General features: G+C 46.2%; 1 protein-coding gene across 6 annotated transcripts in view; it reads right to left on the bottom strand.

Annotated features, from left to right (window-relative positions):
• SLC23A2 (solute carrier family 23 member 2) overlaps positions 1-22,567 on the bottom strand; it is a 117,388-nt gene that overhangs the window by 55,065 nt on the left and 39,756 nt on the right. The window contains exon 1 of one of the 6 annotated variants that reach the window (XM_083184567.1): positions 7,980-8,138. The exons of the other annotated variants lie outside the window; for them this stretch is intronic. The gene's annotated coding sequence lies outside the window, so the exon portion shown is untranslated. Of the gene's footprint in view, positions 1-7,979; positions 8,139-22,567 lie in introns of those variants that run through there. 6 annotated transcript variants of the gene reach the window in all.

Below are 22,567 nucleotides of genomic sequence, written 5' to 3'. Positions count from 1 at the left end.
AGTTTAGCCTTTTCTAAAAAGTGAAACTGCAGCGGCAAAACAGGTCTAAGAACTATCAGAGAATAGCCGCAGTTAGATAGGAAAGTCTATGCAAATAAAAAAAAAAAATAATATATATTTTTTTTTTAATCCGTGCACGTCCGAGCAAACGTAAGGAACCAACTGGTTAAGGAGTATAACTTAAGGTGCATACACACTGGGCTATATCGCTCGATGCCCCCTTTTCATTGGCGACCAGAGATGGTCGCTGAGAAAAAGCAACCTCTGCCGGCGGTGCCACAGAGGTAATCAGCTGGTCGCAGGATTAGAACGGGCTTAAAACGGGAGCGCGCACCCGGCGATTTATCGCCGGGGCACACTCCCATCACTGGCAATATGGTCCCCAGTGACCATATTCCAAGCGACATCAGCCCCTATCGCAGCCGTGTGTACACGACTTTAGGATTCATGTTTGTTGGGGTGGCTGAAAGCACCATTTATCGGTCTCATTTCAAAGATTCCTCTGAATACTAGATTTGATCTACAGTAATTCAGAACCCCAGCTGGAAAATTTGGAGACAACAACAGTCACTACAACAGCAGCCTCGCCCTAATTAAAGTTTGGGAGTCCTTTTCTCATTGGTGCGATACACAGCCGTACTGTCCTAAAAAGGGGAATAACTATAGAAGGGAATCTGAATAATACAGGAAATACATTGTAAGTGAATGGTTACATATCATTCTAAGAATTAAATTGAGATAAATAACAACATTGTTCTCAGTAAAGACATTGCATGGGTGTGTTAAGTCTGTTATATCAATGGTATTAAAAACACAATCAAAAGATGTGGTTATGTATTTTCATTTGCGATGAGCTTTGAGTCATATGACAGGAGAACTTCAGAACATAGGAACCATTTATCAGAAAAGCAAATAGTAAACAGGAAATTGATTCAGACATGATGTACAGGATTTAGAGACATCAGATGGAACATTTATGAGGCTTGATGTGCAGTAATAGGACCCCAGGTGGGAGATTTAGGCTGGGTGTACAGGATTTAGAGATGGCGGCTCAACTGGGACATTTGAGGCTTGATGTGCAGCACTTAAATATGGCAGCTCAGCTGAGACGATGCTTAGGCCAGATATGTAACATTTGGAAACCGCAGCTCAGGTAGGTTATTGACTAATGACTTAAGTGAATAGCTCAGAGTTCTAGTACATCATTAAGACAAACAGGGTTCACTGCATTTATTCTATTCTATTCACTGAAGAGGTCTGTTGCATCATTGAGCATTGAGTCCCATGGGTCCTGAAGGACTAGACCTCAATGACCTATACACCTCAGTAGTCTGCTGAGGAACACATCCAGGGCCTTATTCTAGTTCACTCTTTCTGACAAAATCCTTTATTTTTACACTGCAATATAGATCTCACTTTGAAGTAAAACCCCACCCAAATCTAACTCTCTCTTCACAAGTAACATCTGCCCCACCTGCAGTGCACATGGTTTTGTCCATCTAAGAAGGATTTTGTCAGAAAGAGTGAACTAGAATAAGGCCCCAAGTGTGTGTCAGCTGAGGTGTAACATGTATGAGGCTGGCTGTACAGTGTATTAGGCAGTGTCCCACATACTTGGTGGAAGACGTAGGAGGCTCGCTGTGGTAGAGGGTTAGACACTCAGGTGTTATATTTGAGGCTGGACGTGCAGGACTTGAGAGCGCAGCTTACCAGGAACATTTTGAGAATTTGAATGGAATAATGAGGCCCTTGTCTCAACACAATTCATCTACAAATAAATGCATTGTAAAGATGAGTTATAAGATGTGATTACAGTGAATACCCCTATGAAAGCATGGTTACTGTGTTCGTAAAAGGTGTGCCACTGATAAATGCTCAGATAAACTCTATGAACCCAGCAAACACTACCAATCTAGATAGGAGTAATAAACCAAGTCACGTGACAACGGCGATACTACACAATCTCACACATCTCAGCTCAGTAATTTCACTACATTCCAGTGTACGGCTTGCATTTATTTGAGCTCCAATCTTCCAAGCCTGATTTTTATGTATAGGAAATGCCACAGTGATATCACAGGGTCCTTGTGAATTGAAAGACATTCTACCTCCGCCACGCAGGAGTTATAGGAGCGCACATTCGATGCATTTCTGGAATGTGAGATTGTCGATGCAGAGTAAAAGATTTCTGGGAAATGATTTTCTGAGCTGTAATAGGAAACAGAGGGAAATAAATGTGTTTAAAACATATCTTTCCTTCTCTGTGCACTGGTTGGTGATTTAGCATTTCACCACTCCGCTGTAACTACAGGTAGCAATCAGGATTTGAATGTCCCAAAAGGGAACAAGCGTGTGCCGCACACCACAGAAAAAACCCAACTGAATGACAGACACCGTCTTAGGTCACTGACTCAGTCATATGCTCTTTTTAACTAACGAGAGGTATAAGCCAGTACAGCAGACAATTTATTGAGACTACATGTGTCAACAGAACTTTAATATTCTGCACAGTAAGAGTCATATGACCCTGCACCGCTCATGTGACTTAAAAAAAAAACCATGCTTGCAAAAATCTTACCACAGACCAGAAGAAGTGCAAGAGAACATGCGGATGAACCAGTGCTGAAAAAAGCACGGTACTTGTTTCCTAGCAGGGCGCCCACTAAGCTATTTGCTTAGTGGGCTATTCTGCGTAGTGAAATCGCATCGCACATCGTATGGCATGGCTTTTTGTGCCTTGCGATGCGATCTCAGTAGTTCATTTATTTACTGCACCCTGAGTGAAATCGCAGATGAGATGACAGTGTGGCGAGCGCAGCGAGCCCCGCGAGGGTATGCGGATTACTTTACATGTATTCCGCGTCCCCTTGCACGGCTCGCTGCGTATGCCACGCTTCAGGCTCGGTGGCTCGCTGCACTCACTACACTATACATAATCAACTCCACGCTGACGTGGATAGTGGGGGTATGAAAAGGTCAGAGGATGCAGGGCTCGCCATGCTTCAGGGTGACGTGGAGAGTGGTGCTGTTTTATGTGCTTTACCATATGAACTACTGAGATCTCATCTCACATCTCACGCCACAAAAAAGGGCCATGCGATGCGATTTCACTCAGGGTGCAGTGAATAAATTAACTACTGAGCGTACCTAGGAAACGGGATGCAGTTAAAATCCCGGCGGTCGGGATCCCGGCGTTCAGAATCCCGACGCCGGAATCCCGACCGCCGAAATCCCGACACTTTCTCCCTCCGTGAGTGTCCACGACACCCCTGGAGGGAGAACAAATTAGTGTGCCGAGCGTAGCGAGGCACCGGGCCCGCTGCGTGGCGAGCGCAGCGAGCCCGCAAGGGGGGGCGATCCACGTCCCCCCCCTTGTCGGGATTTCGGCGTCGGGATTTTGAACGCCGGGATCCCGACCGCCGGGATTTCATACTGAATCCTAGGAAACAAGTACCAAAAGCACAATTGATTAAAGACTGCGTTTGGGACCACAAGTACCAGCAAGTCCTGCTGACCACTATTGCAATAGAGCAGTGATGGCTAACCTTGACACTCCAGCTGTTGTTGAACTACACATCCCAGCATGCCCTGCATCAGTTTTAGCATGGCCAAATAGTAAAACTGATGCAGGGCATGCTGGGATGTGTAGTTCAACAACAGCTGGAATGTCAAGGTTAGCCATCACTGCAATAGAGCATGTCAGCTCTTGTGGCACTACATAAAGTTTGGAAATCTACAGGTTTCCTATCCCCATGTTAAGCAGACAGATCTCTTCCCGAGAAGTAGGTGGTGCAATCTGGCCGTAAGAGAATGTATGAACCTTGACTGATCCACAGATTAGTACTCAGATCCCAATAAGCTCCTTGCAGTGGATAACGGACTTAAATCGCCAGTGTGTGAAGGTGCACACCCTGAGCAGGATAATCCACTACAGGAAAAATACAAGCCCTGCATCCCAGAGAACCGTTCCCTGTGCATAGAGCACCTTCTCCGGCACCAGGAGGCAGCAGTATCCTAGCTGCTGTGGAACTGTACAGGAGGTGACGTGCTGACTCACCACCGGGATGAATCAGTGCCCTAAAAATGGCCATTTCCTTTTACTCAAGTATGACGACAATCCAGATTAACCGTATCATTACCATTTATCTGAGAGCAGAGAAAACACACTAAACAAAGCCTGTAGGAATAAAAATTGAATATCCAATAATTGCTAAACCAAAGTTCTTGATCAGAAGAGCCAATTGTTCGCTGAGGATCGATTAAAGTGCAATAACCCAACCAATCGCAGCACACTGCAGATGATGATATTACCCTATAAACATTAATTTCTCTATACCGGCACATCTTCCGTTATCTGACGTGACCAATCAGCATTCTTCTCCACAGCTGTAACACAATAAATAAAACCATTGTGTCTTGTTCTGCTACATTCTGCAATGTACACAAGGATCGGCATATGTATATAGCAGCATTTCATTTCCATTGAGTGACGCACCAGTATTGTTTGCATTCATGTAAAATGCCTTCTCTGCATATCTGCCGGGCTGCCATTTATTTGTGGTGCTTGATACGAGTAGAATAATGATATGATGAGGTAATCACACAATCGATACGAACGTGACGCATACTATACCTCAAACCAGACCTTAAAATCCAGATGATGAATTTGCAATTATCCCCGCAGTGTCCGTGTATAAGCACGAACGTGATTTATAGCAGCGGACATCAGTCACATGCTAAGTTGCCTGGATACAGGTAGAAGAAACAGGAAGTGTTCCATATTAAGTCTGCAGAACCTGTTGTACATACTGTAGAAGCACATGGGAAATAAGTGCATGGTACAGACATATTTACAGGAGGAAGAACAAAAATTCACTAATACACACATCAACCTCCTGTTCCTCCTCCTTCTCCGTTTTACTATTTTTATCCGAGTTACCTTAATTCACATTGCTGACTGTATACCATCTGCCTTTACATAGAGTTTAGCTACAGAAACGTCAGTGTAATCAGCATCTGTGTCCAAGATGAGAGCAGTGCATAAGAAAAATCCTACTGATTACTGCTCGGGAAAGGTGGTCACTCTCAGAGGCCAGATGTAAAGGGCAGTTACCAATGAAAAGATAAGGGGGGAGATTCTCTAAAGCAGACATGCGGTAAAAACCCGTTATCTGGGTTTTTACCGCATTTCTGTATGCTCTGTCCCCCCTCCGCAGTGGCACTGCGGAGGGAATCGCCAGCAAAAGTTTAAAAAAAAAGAAAATTAAAAAAAAAAAAAATCGCTGGCTATTCCCTGCAGAAGCCTATGGACATCTTACCGCAGCGCTGTGTGAGGGATCTGTCACGGATCCCTCCCAGCATGCCCTGCAGCCGGCTCTGTGCTCTGCACATGCGCAGATGTAATCCCAGGTCTCTTTTTCATAGCGTCTTCAACGGTCCCAGGAGTGCATTTCACAGGCGCGCCGGTGACTGCTGAAAAAAGAAGATCCCAAAGGCCACCGTGGGACCATCGGGAGGACCAGGTAAGTATGTTAAAAAAAAAATCTGGTCCAGATTTTAGAGCAGCAGCAGAAAAACTGATGTGATCAGGGTTGGGCTAATTAGCAGCACCTGTGCTTTCCTGATATAAGTGTTTCCAGGGCAGAGGGTCAGGGTTCCTGATGGTGGAATAGCCGCCCAGGTGATAGGGCAGAGGTGTGAGCCACAGTAGGAACCACTGGGACAACATAGACTATGCTGTAACCAGACGACGGTGGTTTGCACCCCTAAACGTAGTACACTAAATTTCACGGTTACTATAAATCCTTGAGTGCCGTGTTTTGGATTACCCCTCGGGGTTACCATGCTATGCTTCTACTAATCTATAAAAAGGCACCCGGTCTGTGAAACCATTATTCTCAGAGTGCGAGTTTACTGAACAAAAACTGCGGCTGCTACATTGTAGAACTTGTGTGTGCGGATTCAGAGATCTGCTTATTGCTGACTATTGCCTAATAATGATGGTAACAATTGACTATTGCCTAATACCTCTGACACACCAGTGGTCTTACATTAGCCTATACTGTACATAGAGTTTAGCCCTGCATTTAGCAACTCAAATAATTAGATCACTCTACAATAATACTCTGTGTATTATTAGCAACACCCGGAGGGAGAAAAACAGAGATGATCACTGTATCGCTGGCAAGGAAGAGTAGTGTTGTTATTTATCCTGGTGATAATGTGCCTATTCTATGAAGCATTAAAGCTCTTCACATCTACTGACAAAGCTGCAGAGCACAAGAAAATAGGTGAATAGAAAAGCACCTATGTGAATATACCCGTACTATGGTCCTAACGAAGCAAAAATAGCTTTCACCTGACCTGACCGCAGCGTGTATACATTGGGGCAAAAATGGTCGAGTTCTGGCTAGTGAGTACTGTCGCTGAGAAGCCATATATTGCCCATATACCTTTACATTTGTGAAAACTATACTTTTCATTTAGATCATGTTATTTTTCATGACCGCCTGACATTTGGGCAGAAACCACAGCAGTTGGTCTTATAAAGTCCTGAATTGTCTGTAGCCAGTCTACGGAACAAGAAGTTAGGTAAGACCGACGTCTGCTCCCCAGGTGCGTTATCCGTGCCCCACCACCAGGGTTCTGCAGGGAGATGGGGATCTATCATAGCTATGCCTGTCCTTACCACTTCCCTAGACTTGTACGTATCATTATATTCTCTAACGGAAATAAATATTTGCAACAGAGCAACTAAATCACAGCTAAAGGTTAATTTTACTCAATGAATTTAAGCAGAATATAAGGTTTTGCTTTTGTGTGAGCTAAAGTGCTGTTGCTTTTACTGCGTATAGAACCCCAGTACTATACTGTACAGCTCCCATATAAAAAAAAAAAAAAGCTACATTAAAATAAAAACGTAAAATACAAAAAAATGTATAGGAAAAGGGCTAAAGAGAAGACTGTGCCCGTAATAAACTCCATTGCTCATACAAGGGTAAAATAAAGATATTTGTTCTTTTATTCATGTTACGTTTACAGACATATAAGGAACCACTTTAGGAATGGCCAAAACTAAACTAAAGACTGGTATAGAAGTGTGACACCAGCCGTAAAGTGTACTTGTATACTTATCTATAGTACTGTATGACTAACAGGCACTGGCATATAGAACATTTCTTCCATCCTAAATGTTGGCATCCCTGAAATGCAAGGACTGCCACACCAAATAGTAAAAAAAAAAAATGAATAAAAAAAAAAAAATTACAAAAATATTAAAAATAAAAATATAAAAACATTATAGACAGGTGCCAGAGTGGCCATCATTTGAATACAAAAAATGATGATAATAATAATCTGTTATTATATGTACATCAGCCTGCCTATGGTATATGCCATGCTACAATGTTCTATTACACAATCCCTAGAAGGCTTACTAGCATCCATACTACACTGAGAAGGACGCTGAATTGTAAGCTTCACGGTAAAGGATCTTCTGTAGCACTAGATCAGCGCTGATCAGACAGCCAGGGGAAGCAATATATCCCCCGTCCAGATATAAATAACATGACACAGCATGCAGTTCTAACAAAGACACCAGTGAAAGCAATATAAGAAAGTGTTAGGAAGCCTCCTTTTATATAGGAATACTATGGCAGTGCACTAAATAAAACTCCATGTATATCCAGTACATTAGGAGAATGAATAAGCGCACACACTGGCCCGTGCAAAGGCTCACATCCTGACCATCCTACCAAGACAGAGCCTCCAGGAATCAACTCGAATGCTAAACTTAGAACAAAGACAGTGCCTAGAAAACAGCTCCCAGCTCTGCCTGCTCAGGATATGACTTTGCCACACCAGACAAGACACTAAAAAAATGTGAAGCTTCGGGCTTTAAATAATTTCACATTCCGAGGACGTCTGAAATGAATGAAGATGCAAACTAGCAGCCTCGGAGATAGGACACATGTACTCACCTTGAATGAGATTCACAGTTCATGAACAAGATGTGTCTCCTCTGAAGCTCGCTCCCTGTCTGCGATCTCTTCCAGCATGTCTGTGTCATTATACAATAGCACACACAGCATGGTTACTTAACATGCCGGAAGGCTGTGCTGCATTGCATAAGACTAGACCTGCCTCACTAGCATCACTGCAGTCTGACTTGATAGATACCATCCAGTGGCACAGTGCGTTATTGCAAGCCAACTTCATCTGATTAAAAAGAAGGTGGCTTACAGCGCAGCATGTACATGGCCCATTAATAGCATCTGCGCATTTCATCAATGAATACACAATTATAAACCTGGTATCTTCAGGCGGCGCAGTCTGACATATTCATCATAGCTAAAATGACATCGCTACATTCCACATACACTGTATTCCTATACAAGACCCAAATTAGGTTGTACACTGAACAATCCAAGCAAAGAGCATAAAGCAGGAATGCAACAATATAACGGTAACTTACACAGTGCGCCAAATGTAATAAGGTGTGAGAATTAGAAAGTGAGCAATATTTTTAAAGCAGCGATCATTTACTCTGGGGGGGGGGGGGGGGGGGGGGGGACACAGGTGTTAAGCCCCCTAATGGTCGCTGGAGCAGCTGTTTCCCTCTGTGGCTCCCCCGCCAGAGTCTCCTTTTCATCAGCGACCATCTCTGGTTGCTGATAAAAACGGGACACTGAGCAATATATCGCACCTTGTGTACACAGCTTAAAGGTCCATACACCCTGGCCGACTATGCCCAGCGTGTATGGACAGCGATGACCACTGTCATCGCTGGGGGGGGGGGGGGGGGGGGGGAAGCCGGTCAGTGCATACACACTGAGCGGCTTTCCCAATGCCCGGTGACATCAGAGGGGAGAGGGCGGTTTTGCATAGTGCAGCGCTATGCAAAGCCGTCCTCAAAGCCACTCTGCTGGTATTACCAGCAGATGAACGTCTTTCCCGGTGATGATGCTGGAGCGCGCAGCAGCGCTCACCACCGGGGCATACACATGCCGTTTTGAGCGGCTTTCAGCTCTAAGTTGCCCAGTGTGTATGGGCCTTAAGAGTGCACCAAAAAGGAGTTTTTCTCTTTTTGAGTCACCTCAGTTTGTAGCGCTTCAATGATTTATACTTAACCAGCGTTGTCCCTTATCTCAGCCTATTGAGATAGCTAGATAGATAAAAATATCTTACATATGCAGCAATGGGTTTGCAAAGTTTCAAAGAAGGACCCTGTGAGCTGAACTATTAAATCTAAAACAAATGCTGTAGCTGACATGATGCAGTGAGATTTATGTTAATAGGGTGGAGGTCCAGTGCACAACAGGCACTCTGCTAGTGACGTGCACTGCGGCCAGACCCGGCATATCAGAGAGAGCAATAACTCTAGTAGCAGATGAAAAATAGTCCCAATTTCAGGAAAGTATGAGGAGAAGCTATTTCTTCTGGGTTGAACATGACTTTTAGTTTCCTTTAAAATACTATCATTTCAACAAGCGCATCACGCTCTACAAAATGGATCCAAGCTTATTTATTTATATAAAAGAATAGAAAATGCTATGGTACTGAATGGATGAGTGATTCAGTATATGTGATTTGCTTTTGACTTTCAATAAATTTGCAAAAAACAACAACAATTTTTCACTTTGTCATTATGGGGTATTGTCTGTAAAATTTTGAGGGGGAAATTAATTTATTCCATTTTGGAAAAAGGCTGTAACATAATAAATTGTGGAAAAAGTGAAGCGCTGTGAATACTTTCTGGATGCATTGTACATAATGGGGCAACTGTATTAAGCTTTAACAAGAGATAAATCCAAGGGTGATAAGGAGAGATAAACGTCCGGCCAATCACCTGCCAACTGCCATGTTACAGGGTGTGTTTGAAAAAAGTCAGTAAGGAGCTGATTGGCTGGATGTTTATCTCTCCTTATCACCCTTGCATTTATCTCTTGTTAAGGCTTAATACATCTGCCCCATTGGCCCTTATTCAGATCTGATCGAAGTACAAATTTGTTCTCAAAATGGGCAAAACCATGTGCACTGCTGGTGGGGCCGATGTTAAGCTGTGTACACACACACTTCGATTTGCTTTAGATTTGATGTTAGATTCGATTTTCTATTAGATCTGGCATTATATCTTCCCATTCAATTTGGCATTAGAGCTGTACTTTTGCATTAGATATCGATTTCGATATCAAATTAGATTTACATTCAAGGTACAGTGTACACATTCGATTTACTGGATCAAATTCGATATTTCCTTAGCTGCACAGTCTATTTTTCATTTTGATTTTGAGAAAACGGGAGCGCGCATCGAATCGAATGCAGATCGAAAGTGTCCTAAAAACTATTCAATGTGGATTCGATTTTGCTTCTATAAGCAAAATCGAATCGAAAACTGAAATATCAAAACGTGTGTACACAGCTTAACATGTATAGAGAGAGTTAGATTTGTGCGAGTTATTTTGTTTCTGTGCAGGGTAAATACTGGCTGCATTATTTTTACACTGCAATTTATATTTCAGTTTCAACACACCCCACCCAAATTTAACTCTCTCTGCACATATTACATCCGCCCCACCTGCAGTGCACATGGTTTTGCCCATTTTGAGAACAAATTTGTACTGCAATCAGATCTGAATAAGGGCCAATAACCGGGTACAACAGCAGGGACCAAGTCATGTCACAAATGATGCTGTAAGATTTCGTCTTCGGTTATCTTTGCTGCGACCCTACTTCCAATATTTATTTCCATTCTGAGGCCAAAAGAAGTGACTGCACACAAACAACTGCCATGCCACCAAGTAAACGATGCAGACCTATTCTGCAGCGCTGTACAGAGTATATTTGAACATTCACGTCAGTCCCTGCCCCAGTGGAGCTTACAATCTATATTCCCCACCACATGTACAAGCACACACAGACATTCTAGGGTTAGTTTGTTAGGAGCCAATTAGCCTACCTGTATATTTTTGGTATGCGGGAGAAAACCATAGTACCCGGAGGAAACCCACACAAGTACGGGGAGAATATACAAACTCCGCACAGTTGGGGCCATGGTGGGAATGGAACCCAGGACCTCAGTGCTGTGAGGCAGTCATGCTAACCATTACATCATCCATATTAATATGTGGGTGCTTTTAACATGTAGCCATCAGTTAAGGCCCCCATACATTAGGCCGACTTGTCCTAGGGACAAGTCGGACCCAATTTATCTGCGAGCCGCCCGGCAGCTCCCCGGGAGGCTCACATACAATTTGGCACTTGATGTGCCATTTTTTACATGGGATAAATCGCATGCGATTTATCCCATGTAAAAAAAAAACCCCGGGGAGCTGCAGGGCGGTGAGGAGTAGTGGGGGCGGGCAGCGGCGGCGGTGGTGGGGGCGGGCAGCGATGGCCAGCGGTGGTGGGGGCGGGCGGCGGGTGCGGTGAGCGCTGCTGACCTGGCCGGGCAGTGTACTTACACATAGCAGCAGCGGGGACGGGACGCGTAGTGGCGGCTATTAGATTTTTAAAATATTTGTCAAATGACCGGCCGCTCTCTGATTGGCCGGAGAGCTCTCAGCCAATCAGAGAGCGGCCGGTCATTTGACAAGTATTTTAAAAATACAATAGCCGCCACTGCGCTGCCCGTCCCCGCTGCTGCTATGTATGAATGGGCAGCCTGTGATTGGCTGAGCGCTCTCTCAGCCAATTGCTGACTGGCTGAGAGAGCGCTCAGCCAATCACAGGCTACCCATTCATTGTATGGGCTTTTTTTTTTTATTCCGTACTGACAGCTCCCCCTGCCCGGCTCTATGCCGCCTGTGTCCCCCGCAGCGCCCCCAGCCCCCCCCCTGCTCCCTCTACCGCCGCGCCGCCCCACTAGGTCCCAAGTCGGGTGGTCGGACGTGCAGCAGGTCCGACCACCCGACGCAGATCCGATGCGCACAGGACCGCGCATCGGATCTGAGGGGACATCAAAACTAGCCGATTTTGGTCCGATTTCGGCCAGATCCGACTGATCTGGCTGAAATCTGACCAAAATCGGCTAGTGTATGGGGGCCTTTACACACAGGAAGTTGGCACGACAATGGAGATTATGAATTCACCAGAAAGCTACTAGAGAAAGAGCCCTTCTTCCCTCAGGGAGGTTCCTTGTGCAAGGATAAGCTGCACATTCTGTCATGGCGTATGTGACCTATCTGTATCTGTACATCAACCTTATTCTTCTCATTTCTGCCTCCTCCCTTTTTATCTTATCCACACAACCACCATTGCTCTCATGACCTTCTGGTTTGTTTGTTTTTTTCATTAAACTTCACTATCTCTCCTATTTGCCATTCCTTCACTGATATTGTTCATTACTCTCCAGTAATATCAGACCTGTGATTTCTTTTTTTTTTTGATCAACACTCCCGAAATGCACGTATCCACTGTAGCTACTGATCCCCCCACCAGCAATGCTCCCCAAGTAGCATTCACCTCACACATCCCTGTAACATTATCCACTCCCCCCCCCCCCCCCTCCCCCCGGACTGTAAGCTCCTTGGAGCAGGACCCTCTTTCCTCCTGTTTTCAATGCCATCTTCTGTCACACATCAATTGCAGCTCTCTCCCACCTACCTAGGGTGGCCAATCCCGGGATCGGGATCCGCGGTATCCCGAGATTTGGCCCCCAAAACACCGGGATTTCAATCCCGGGATTGGAGTTTCCAATCCCGGGATTTCGGAATTAGACTGCGCATGCGCAGTCTAATGCCGGGCAGCGTCTGAGCGGGTGCTCAGCAGCTGCCCGGCTTCTCCCGTCCCGGGCAGTGCGGCTCTGCGCAGCGTGACGACGTCAGAGGTCACGCTGCTCAGGCCGCACAGGCTGTCTGCCTCCATTCTGTCCCCGGACCAGCCCGCCCGCCCAGCAGCGGACCTGCCGGCACACCGGGGCACCAGCGGACCAGCCCGGGCTGTCCCCGGATCAGCCTGCCCAGCCATCCTGTCCCTGGACCAGCCCGCCTGCCCAGCAGTGGACCTGCCGGCACACCGGGCCACCTGCAGACCAGCCCGGGGCTCCATCACCCCATCTCGCCCACCCACCCGGCCGCACCACGCATCTGTAAGTAAATATGCGGGGCGGCCGAGGTGGGTTTTTAATAGTAGGGAAGCCAATCCCGGGATTGGGCATTTTTCAATCCCGAATTCCGGGATTGAAAAAATGCCCCGGGATTGGCTTCCCTACACCTACCATCTATGCCTACATCTCAGCTCACTTGCGTTCATTCATCTCTACCAATGACAACTTGCCCCTGGTAACATGCAGACTGCTCCTCTGTTTCCCAACATCTCAGCTGTATTATGTACTAAGTGTGCTGCTGATTGTTACCTGTGCTCTGTTTTTTTGTTCTTCAGTTAGTTATGTTTAGTCCTTTGTACCCTGTATTGTTCTAATGTGTGCCATATGTATGGTGCTGCCAACCACTTGTGGCGCCTTATAAATAAAATGTAATACTAACAACCTGCAGCATTACCCTATAAACCTTGTTCATCCCCACACTCTTATCCATCGATCGCTCTTGTAGCATTACTCCCCAGCTCAGTAGCAACTGATCCTCATTTTACTCCCACCCATGAAACATTTGACTCCCTTGTAGCAATACCCCCTCAATTCTGTAGCTAATTACCCCTGTAGCCTCCTATTTATCCTTCCGCCCAGTGTCTATACAACCCCTTGAATCATTATTCGCCATCTTCATTTCAAATGATCCCCACAGTCTCGCCATATCTCCTTACCCCTGACCCACTTTTAGCAATTTAAGTATACCTAGACCACTTATTTGTCCCCGCTGAGGTCAGAGATCAGCACAGTGGGATAGGGACATATCCAGTTATTTGTGCACACTTTTGTATTTGGCAGGACAGAATCACAAATATTCAGGGAAGCACAATGGGCATGTGTTGCCAGCGGCCATAGCAATGTTATACTAAGCCTGCTGCAGCACTTCCCTCTGTGCAGGAGACTGTACCCATGATCCTGCCAGTGGGCATAGCAATGTTATACTGAGCTCACTGCTGCGCTGTAACATCGCAGCACTTCCCTCTGTGCAGGATACTGTACCCATGATCCTGTCAGTGGGCATAGCAATGTTATACTGAGCTCACTGCTGCGCTGTAACATCGCAGCACTTCCCTCTGTGCAGGATACTGTACCCATGATCCTGTCAGTGGGCATAGCAATGTTATACTGAGCTCACTGCTGCGCTGTAACATCGCAGCACTTCCCTCTGTGCAGGAGACTGTACCCATGATCCTGCCAGTGGGCATAGCAATGTTATACTGAGCTCACTGCTGCGCTGTAACATCGCAGCACTTCCCTCTGTGCAGGATACTGTACCCATGATCCTGTCAGTGGGCATAGCAATGTTATACTGAGCTCACTGCTGCACTGTAACATCGCAGCACTTCCCTCTGTGCAGGATACTGTACCCATGATCCTGTCAGTGGGCATAGCAATGTTATACTGAGCTCACTGCTGCACTGTAACATCGCAGCACTTCCCTCTGTGCAGGATACTGTACCCATGATCCTGCCAGTGGGCATAGCAATGTTATACTGAGCTCAGTGCTGCGCTGTAACATCGCAGCACTTCCCTCTGTGCATGAACATGTGTACAGTGAGGAATGTCAGGTATGACTGTGATGCACATTGCTAAAAGCAATGAAACCCTTTAGGTTAAATATTTTGGAAACACAAAAGGTTACATGGTATTATACTGTGATGATCTAGTAAGCTGAAGACAGGTAATATGTGGGCATCCTTGTTCTATGGCATTTTCTATTTACCTGTACTTTCCCAATAGTACAGTATGTACCGTGGTGCATACAGGTCATCTTGCAGTATAGTGGAAAAAGTCATACATTTTAAGATCTCAGAATCATATGATTGCAAACATCTTTTGCTATATGAATATATAACTTCCCAAACATGGAATATTCACAGCGAGAGACAATAACCTTTTGGGGTATATTCAATTCGACATTCTTTTGTTGGAATGGATGCGACACTACCTATAAATCCAGCGGTCAAATTTGAATGTTGCATTTGGCTGCTGATTGATGCTCACCCAGCCGGCATAGGGTCCGGGTGGGTGCGTCGGCGGGAGGTGGCGGTATATGTCCAGGAGGCGGTAGGAGCCCTGCTCTCACCCAGCCTGGTGGAGGAATGGGTGAGTGACGTGGGAGGTGCTGGGAGGTGGGTGGACGGCACCGGGGCGAGCTGCTGCTGCTCACCCAGCACCATCCTCCCTGCCTCACTCCGACTTTTGGATTGACATCAGATTGAGATGGTCAGAAAAGGGGCCAAAACCTGTTAGATTCGGCCCCGTTTTCTGACAAAAGCAGGTGGATTTGCAGCTATTCCGCCACTGCACTTGGTTTCAGACAGGTCAAAACATTATGACCTGTTGGAAAAAAAGCAGCTAGAGTTCAATAGGTCGTAACCCCTTCCAACCTATTCTGGTCAGAAACTGCCATCTTTTCTACAAGGTGGCAGTCCCAACTGAAATTCAATATACCCCTTTGAGTGCCAAGTGAATTTATCAAAACTGGTGTGAAAAATTACCAAGTAAACATTTGTATACATCATAATGAACTGTAATGTTTACCTTATATAGGAAACTAGGTAATTCATCGCGCCCTCCGGGCTCACAGGGGGAGGGAGGGCAGACCTGACGCTCACTTGTTGGCTGCTGTGGTGTATAATGGTGGGTGGTGCTGTTGCCCTGGTTGGGCGAGGGGAGGTGTTTTCCAAGGGGGTGGGGATGTGTGTAACGCTGGTCTATCCCTAGGGAGGCGGGTTTGTGTATAACGCTTGGCGTGGGGGGGGGGGGGGGTGTCCTTAGGCAGAAACTGTGTGTGTATAACACTGTCAATCACACTTGTAACCCCACCCAGCGTTATACACGCAGGGGATGAGTGGTTATTGGTTTCAAAACAGACTAGCAAGCTATAAAACAGAGGGCTCCTTTGAGTGCCGACATCTCTAACAGATGTCGGCACTAAAAGGAGCCCTCTGTTTTATAGCTTGCTAGTCTGTTTTGAAACCAATAACCACTTGGTTTCAAAACAGACTAGCAAGCTATAAAACAGAGGGCTCCTCAGGAACGGTACAGCCAGAAAGAACCCTATTGACCTACAGCGAATATGAAACTGACTGTAGATCAGGGAGTGGAGGATGACAGTTTCTAGTAAAGTATTTTTACACTAGGTGATTCATCGCGCCCTACGGGCGCTCTTCACACCGTCGTAAGGTGCTGTACCCCCTTACTTTGTGAACATTTGTATTGTGAGAAATATGGTTAGAATTGTATGAAAGATGGCCTGTATTGCAACTTGAGTTATAGGTGAAATGTGTTTAAATAGAGAGCATATGATTTGGAAGGGGGCGTGTATTGTTTTGTTTAATTAAAAAGCGGTTACAGAGTAAGATATACATTGATAGTGTGGATGGTACAGTGACATTTGTGGGTGTGGGTGTGTGTGGGGGGGGGGCTGTGTGTGCATGTTTAGGTGTGTGTGTGTGTGCGCAATAGTATAGTAGGGTATTTTTGAGTCAGCGACTCCCCACTGGCGGAGGTCACGACACAGGAAAACAGGAGGCTGGGTAGTGATAGGGATGAGTGGGCATACGGGGTACTAAAGAGGAGGGTGGGAGATACTGTGCAGCTTCTGCCAGTGGGTGAGGGTCCAGCGTGGCAGTACAGGAGTACAGGACAGTGGCCCTGAGTCAGTGTCTCCTCCTACTGGGTGGGAGTTAGGGTGCAGGAGGCTGGGCTATGAGGCATGATAGGGGCATGTGGGCAAAACAGCGTCAGCGACTCCCCAGTGGTGGAAGTTACGGTTCAGGAGAGCAGGAAGCTGGGTAGTGATAGGGGTGTGCGAGTATACGGGGGACTAAAGAGGGGCTTAGGGGTGCCGTGAATTGTGGGAGGGGTGCGGGGGGTGCCGTGAATCAAGGGAGGGAGGGGGCGCAGGTGTCCGCGAATTGCGGGAGAGGGCGGGGGTCCGCAAAGCGTGGGAGGGGGGCGTGAATTGCGCGAGGGGGGGTTGCGAATTGCGGGAGGGGGGGCACGATGAATCACCTAGTTGGTTATATATTCTTGTAGAAGGATGGTAGGATGTTGCTGTCATTGAGAATGCATTTACATAAACAGTAATAGTAGCAGTAAAAGATCTGACTTAAAGCACCTACAGGAAAACAGAACAGGTGTTATATATTATACAAAGAATTGGTTGATGATGACTAGGTTGACGTGCACATAGTTGTCACTGGAAAAAAATTGCCACAAGAAAAAATCAACACAGAAAGGTCAACACATGTAAATGTTGACATAAGTGTGGCACTTCATTGGTGTCCATGTCGACACATGAGAATTAATATGAAAACATTCCAAAAAAAGAAAAATAAATCTTCAAAAAATCATGTCAACCTTTTTTATTGTCGACCATAGCCGTGTCAGTGTTGTGCATGTGCCATTTAGTCCTGGGGTTGCCGTGAATCGCGGGGGGGAGGGAGGAGGTGAGGGGTGTCCCGCGAATCACGGGAAGAGGGGTCGTGGGTGGATGCCGTGAATTGGGGGAGGGGGGGTCGCGGGGGGGTGTGGGTGGGGGGTTGCCGCAATGACAGGAGGGGGGGTCAGGGGGGGGGAATCGCGGTAGAGGGGGTCACGGGGGTACCGCGAACCGCGGGAGTGGGGTGCGGGGGGTTGTCGCACCTGGTGTGTCTGGTGAGTAGCTGTGTCTTTGCTGGGTAACATGGGGAGGCAGAGGGTGTCTGGCACTGTGGGCTCACTGGGCTGGTTCTCTGTCATGTGAGTCAGTCATGTGAGTCAGTCATGTGAGTCAGTCATGTGAGTCAGTCATGTGAGTCAGTCATGTGAGTCAGTCATGTGAGTCAGTCATGTGAGTCAGTCATGTGAGTCAGTCATGTGAGTCAGTCATGTGAGTCAGTCATGTGAGTCAGTCATGTGAGTCAGTCATGTGAGTCAGTCATGTGAGTCAGAGGCTCCACCCAGCATTAGAGAGTCAGATACACTTTGAGTGACAGATGTAGCCAAATATATAAGAGATTTTAGAGTTTTATACTTTATTAACATGAAGCTTCTTATGTGAGATGCAATGTAATCAGAGTGGGCAAGGGGTCAGATTCAGACTTGTTCCCACAGGTACGAAATCGGCTCCACCCCTGATAGGTAGGGGACTGCACATGTGTGTAGGTGCTAATGCGCATGTGCATTCCCCCACAGCAGAAATTTGAATTAGTCAGGGCGCTCGCTGTCTGATTGACAGCAGGGGACGTTACCACGTGGATACCCACTGTTTCATGTGTGCCCACAAAAAGAATGGGTGTACCCATAGAAACGCTGGACTGGCCCCAGCAAACGCAGGCATCCCCATGCCTGCTCGGGGTGGGTGGAGGTCGTATGATCTAGATGTACAAGTTGTAACAGCTGGCTGTCATCCAATATGGCCACCTACTGTATATGTATGGCCAAACTGGATGTATGCGCTAAACCCACTGGGTAGTTTCGGCACATATCTGCCAGCATTTGTGTAGTGGGAGGAGCTACGATATGGGGAGCGGACATGCAATCATAAATCATGGCATATTCGTCCCGACAGGCAGTGAGGTCTGGCCAGTAAGTAAGTGTGGATATCCGCACACAGACTACACAGCATCAGGAGGTGCAGAGACCGAAGTAGATGCTTAAAGGGCCAGGTAAACCTAAAGGTGCGTACACACGTACAGATTTTCTGTCTGATCTATCTGGTGGGAACAAAAACCTGGAAATGTATGGGAGCATATGACAATCAAATAATTGTTCCCAAACACTTGAAAACAGACAGTGATCAGTCAGACAAATTGTTAAATCATTCTGATATACCAAATTTATCAAAGCATATATTTTTTTTCTGTTTTCCTGCATTTGGGTGGAAATTTTTGATTGTCATATGCTCCCATACATTTCCAGGTTTTTGTTCCCACCAGATAGATCAGACAGAAAATCTGTACGTGTGTACGCACCTTTAGACAGAATTCCCATAATGCTATTAGCCCTACACATCTGAGCGGCTCCAATCAGGACTATAGCCACCCTGCGCAGTCTGTCGGTATTGGGCGCGTGAGACGCTCGCACGTCATGACCCCGTTCACCGGATTGCCACTGCGTATGGCGTGCGGGCGGCCACAACGAGAGTGGCCCCATCTGTAGTTCAAAGTTTGTCTGCAGTTGATTTTACAGATAAAGCTTTCCACTTGTCTATTTAAAAATCACTCACATAATACAGAGGTGATATGGACGCCCTTACCATGACCGTATTTAAAACCGCAGAGCTGCATTCTAGACTTCGTGCCAAATCCTCCTAGAAAATCACCCCCCTCCACCTTCCCTCGTGGCTCTTCCTGCTCACTGGGGGTAACTCCCTTTGATATCCTGTCAACTACAGGATCAACGCCATTTATTTTCCCCTCCTCTGAGGTTCTTGGTAGAAGTAACAGAATATTTCTTAGTAGCAGTGTTGGAGGTTTGTAGAGAAAAGCTTGGCTGGAGTTTTTACTTGTGGTATCATGTAGGGCCTAGCAGAATATTTGCTTGTATTGTATATGACCGTTCTATCAGTGACCTATAAAACACGCCCGCGGTAAAATATTCTGAGGGCTGATATAAAGCAAATAAGGCCATACAAATTCAGTCTTCGGTTATAAAATGCATAACATTGCAGATTCAGGGGCAGATTTATTAAGCTTGGAGAAGAGATAAACTGGAGATAATGCGGAGAAAAGGTAAAAGGAGATAACGCACCAGCCAATCAACTCCCAACTGTCTTTTTCAAACACAGCTGATTGGCTGGTGCGTTATCTCCTTTTACCTTTTCTCCGCATTATCTCCAGTTTATCTCTTCTCCAAGCTTAATAAATCTGCCCCTCAGTCTTGCTGCAAATTTGCAGCCCTTCCAGTGAACACGTTTGCAGCTGTGCACAGGGTCGAGGGGTGGGAACTAGGCGGGGAGGCCTTGACCTGCTCGCTGGACAATCTTAGCTCAGCATGCAGGTCTGAATCAGGCCCTTGTTGTAGATCTAGGTAGATTTTATGGTACTTGTTTCCTAGCACGGCGCCACCGATTTTAATTGCATACAATCGGGTTGCAAAAATCGGGTCAATCGCATCGCATGCAACCAAATTGCATGCAATGCGATTGACCCGATATTTTACATTGGAACCAATCTTAAACGGTCCCTGAGACCCGATTTTACATTGGCCCCAATGTTAAATGCCCCCCAGACCCCATTTTTCATTGTATGACACCCATTGTTAACGCCACGATCAACGTGAACCCGAAGCGTGGCGAGCGCAGCGGTACGCGTCTTCCGACCTTTTCATACCCCCACTATCCACGTCGGCGAGGAGTTGACTTTATATAGTGTGGCGAGCGCAGCAAGCCACCAAGCCCAAAGCGTGGCGAGCGCAGCGAGGGTACGCGCATTACTTCAGACGTATTATGCGTCCGCTCGCCACACTATATAAAATCAACTCCACGCCGACGTGGATAGTGGGCAATTAGAGGACACGTTCCGATGCGCTCGCCACACTTCGGGTTGGCGTTCATCGTGGGGTGGCGTTAACAATGGGGGGGGGGGCATTTGACATAGAAATGACCCATCAGGCTGGGTATACAATCAAAAATTGCATCGCATTCCATTATAATGGCATGCGATGGACTCGATTTCACATTTGTCGGGAAACCTAAAAAAAAAGCCTGAAAATCGGGATCCGTCGGGTCCCATCGCATACCTTAAGTTAAGGTATGCGATGGGACCCGATGGGCGCCGTGCTAGGAAACAAGTACCGATTTAATTTTTTCTAATAAAAAAGCAATGTACGTATGAAGCTGCAATTTAGTGACATTTGGCAATTACTCTACAAAACAATAGTGAATGAAAATATATATTTCAGTTTTTTTGTTTCCCATGAATGATGAAGGATTATTGGACTGAGCGTTTTGAATATAACCCTTTCACCTCACACTAAGCTTTACAGGAACACTTTCCCAAGGACATTCTGTGAATGAGCTGGGTGTGCCTGTGAAATGACTCCTCAAGCGCATCTATTGCTGCCCATGGTTTTGGCTCCAAGAAGCAAAACAAACCTGCATCCATTACGGCAGCTCCCAAATGCCCTGTGGAATCATCGTCAGACGGAACGATGGTGATGCCAAGTAACTGTACACAACAACTGCAGCTAGCGGAGCAACTGGCACACACTGTGATACTGCGGTAACTGAACAAGCATCGTGGCTGAAACATTGCCCATACACGCTGCAAGTCTGTCAGTTTTAGGCTTCGCATGCAGCACATGACAGAGTGTACAAGCTGGGAACAGCTGGTATAGAGAGCTGGTAAATATGTACGGACAATCCATCCCTCTGGAATATGCCCACATCTGACAGCCCAAGCCCACTTTACCGAAGTGCACTTGAAAAAAAAAAATCGGACATGGGATTATGCCAGTTGCTCACATGGGTTATACATTGGCATTATTAATAAATGTCACAGTGTCACTTTCCAACATGGTTAGCAAAGGCAGACTGCATCTCTTACCAAGCAGATTTTCAGGCTCTTTTTGAGCTAGTCTGTAATATTATTTATTAACAATGCTTATATAGCGCACACATATTCCGCAGCGCTTTTACAGAGTATAGATTTATACATTCCCTGCCCCAGTGGAGCTTACAATCTATATTCCCTACCACATGTACACACACACACAGACATTCTAGGGTTAATTTGTTGGGAGCCAATTAGCCTACCAGTATATTTTTGGATGGTGGGAGGAAACCGGAGTACCCAGAGGAAACCCACGCAAGTGCGGGGAGAAAACTCCGCACCATGTGGGTATCGAATCCATGATCTCAGCGCTGTGAGGCAGTAAAGCTAACCATTACACCATCCATACTATAATATAAATGCCACCCATGCATGGGGGATAAACTCTGTGCGTTTTGAACTAGATTGCAGCGCACCTAGTTCACAACGCATCTGATGTGCTATTCAAAAGACTGGGCAGCTGCTAATTGGTTGAGAGAGCTCTCACAGCCAATAAGCAGCCAACCAATATTTTGAATAGGGTTTTTCAATTCGGTCGTCCCCTGCCTGCAGCTCCCTGGGCTAACGTGATCATTTGCATGAAATGTATCACATGTAAAAAAAGGGCACATCAAGTGCCATATCTTATTGAGCTCTCCCGGGGAGCTCAGGGGAAGTCGGGGCCAACTTGTCCTTAAGACAAGTCGGCCTAATGTATGAAGCCTTTAATCTGGCCTTAATTAGACCTGCAGTCACAGAAAGCAATCAGAGGCCAAGGAAACTGCCACGCAGTTACAGGAGCGTTAGGCCCCCGTTTTCCCAAACACCGCCTGCCTCTACTTATGTCCCTCTCTGCTAATGCCTGTCACTTAAGTAAAGGGCATTTGCATTTCTGAGATGTGCCAAGTTTCATGAGAACTGTGAAACTCCGCAATTCCATCTTACAAAAAACCCTTAA

Source organism: Crinia signifera, chromosome 4 (genome assembly GCF_055691185.1).
Source record: "Crinia signifera chromosome 4, ASM5569118v1, whole genome shotgun sequence".
Lineage (NCBI taxonomy): Eukaryota > Metazoa > Chordata > Amphibia > Anura > Myobatrachidae > Crinia > Crinia signifera.
The sequence above is the reverse complement of the archived record's forward strand: the minus strand, read 5'-3'. Positions and strand labels throughout refer to the sequence as shown.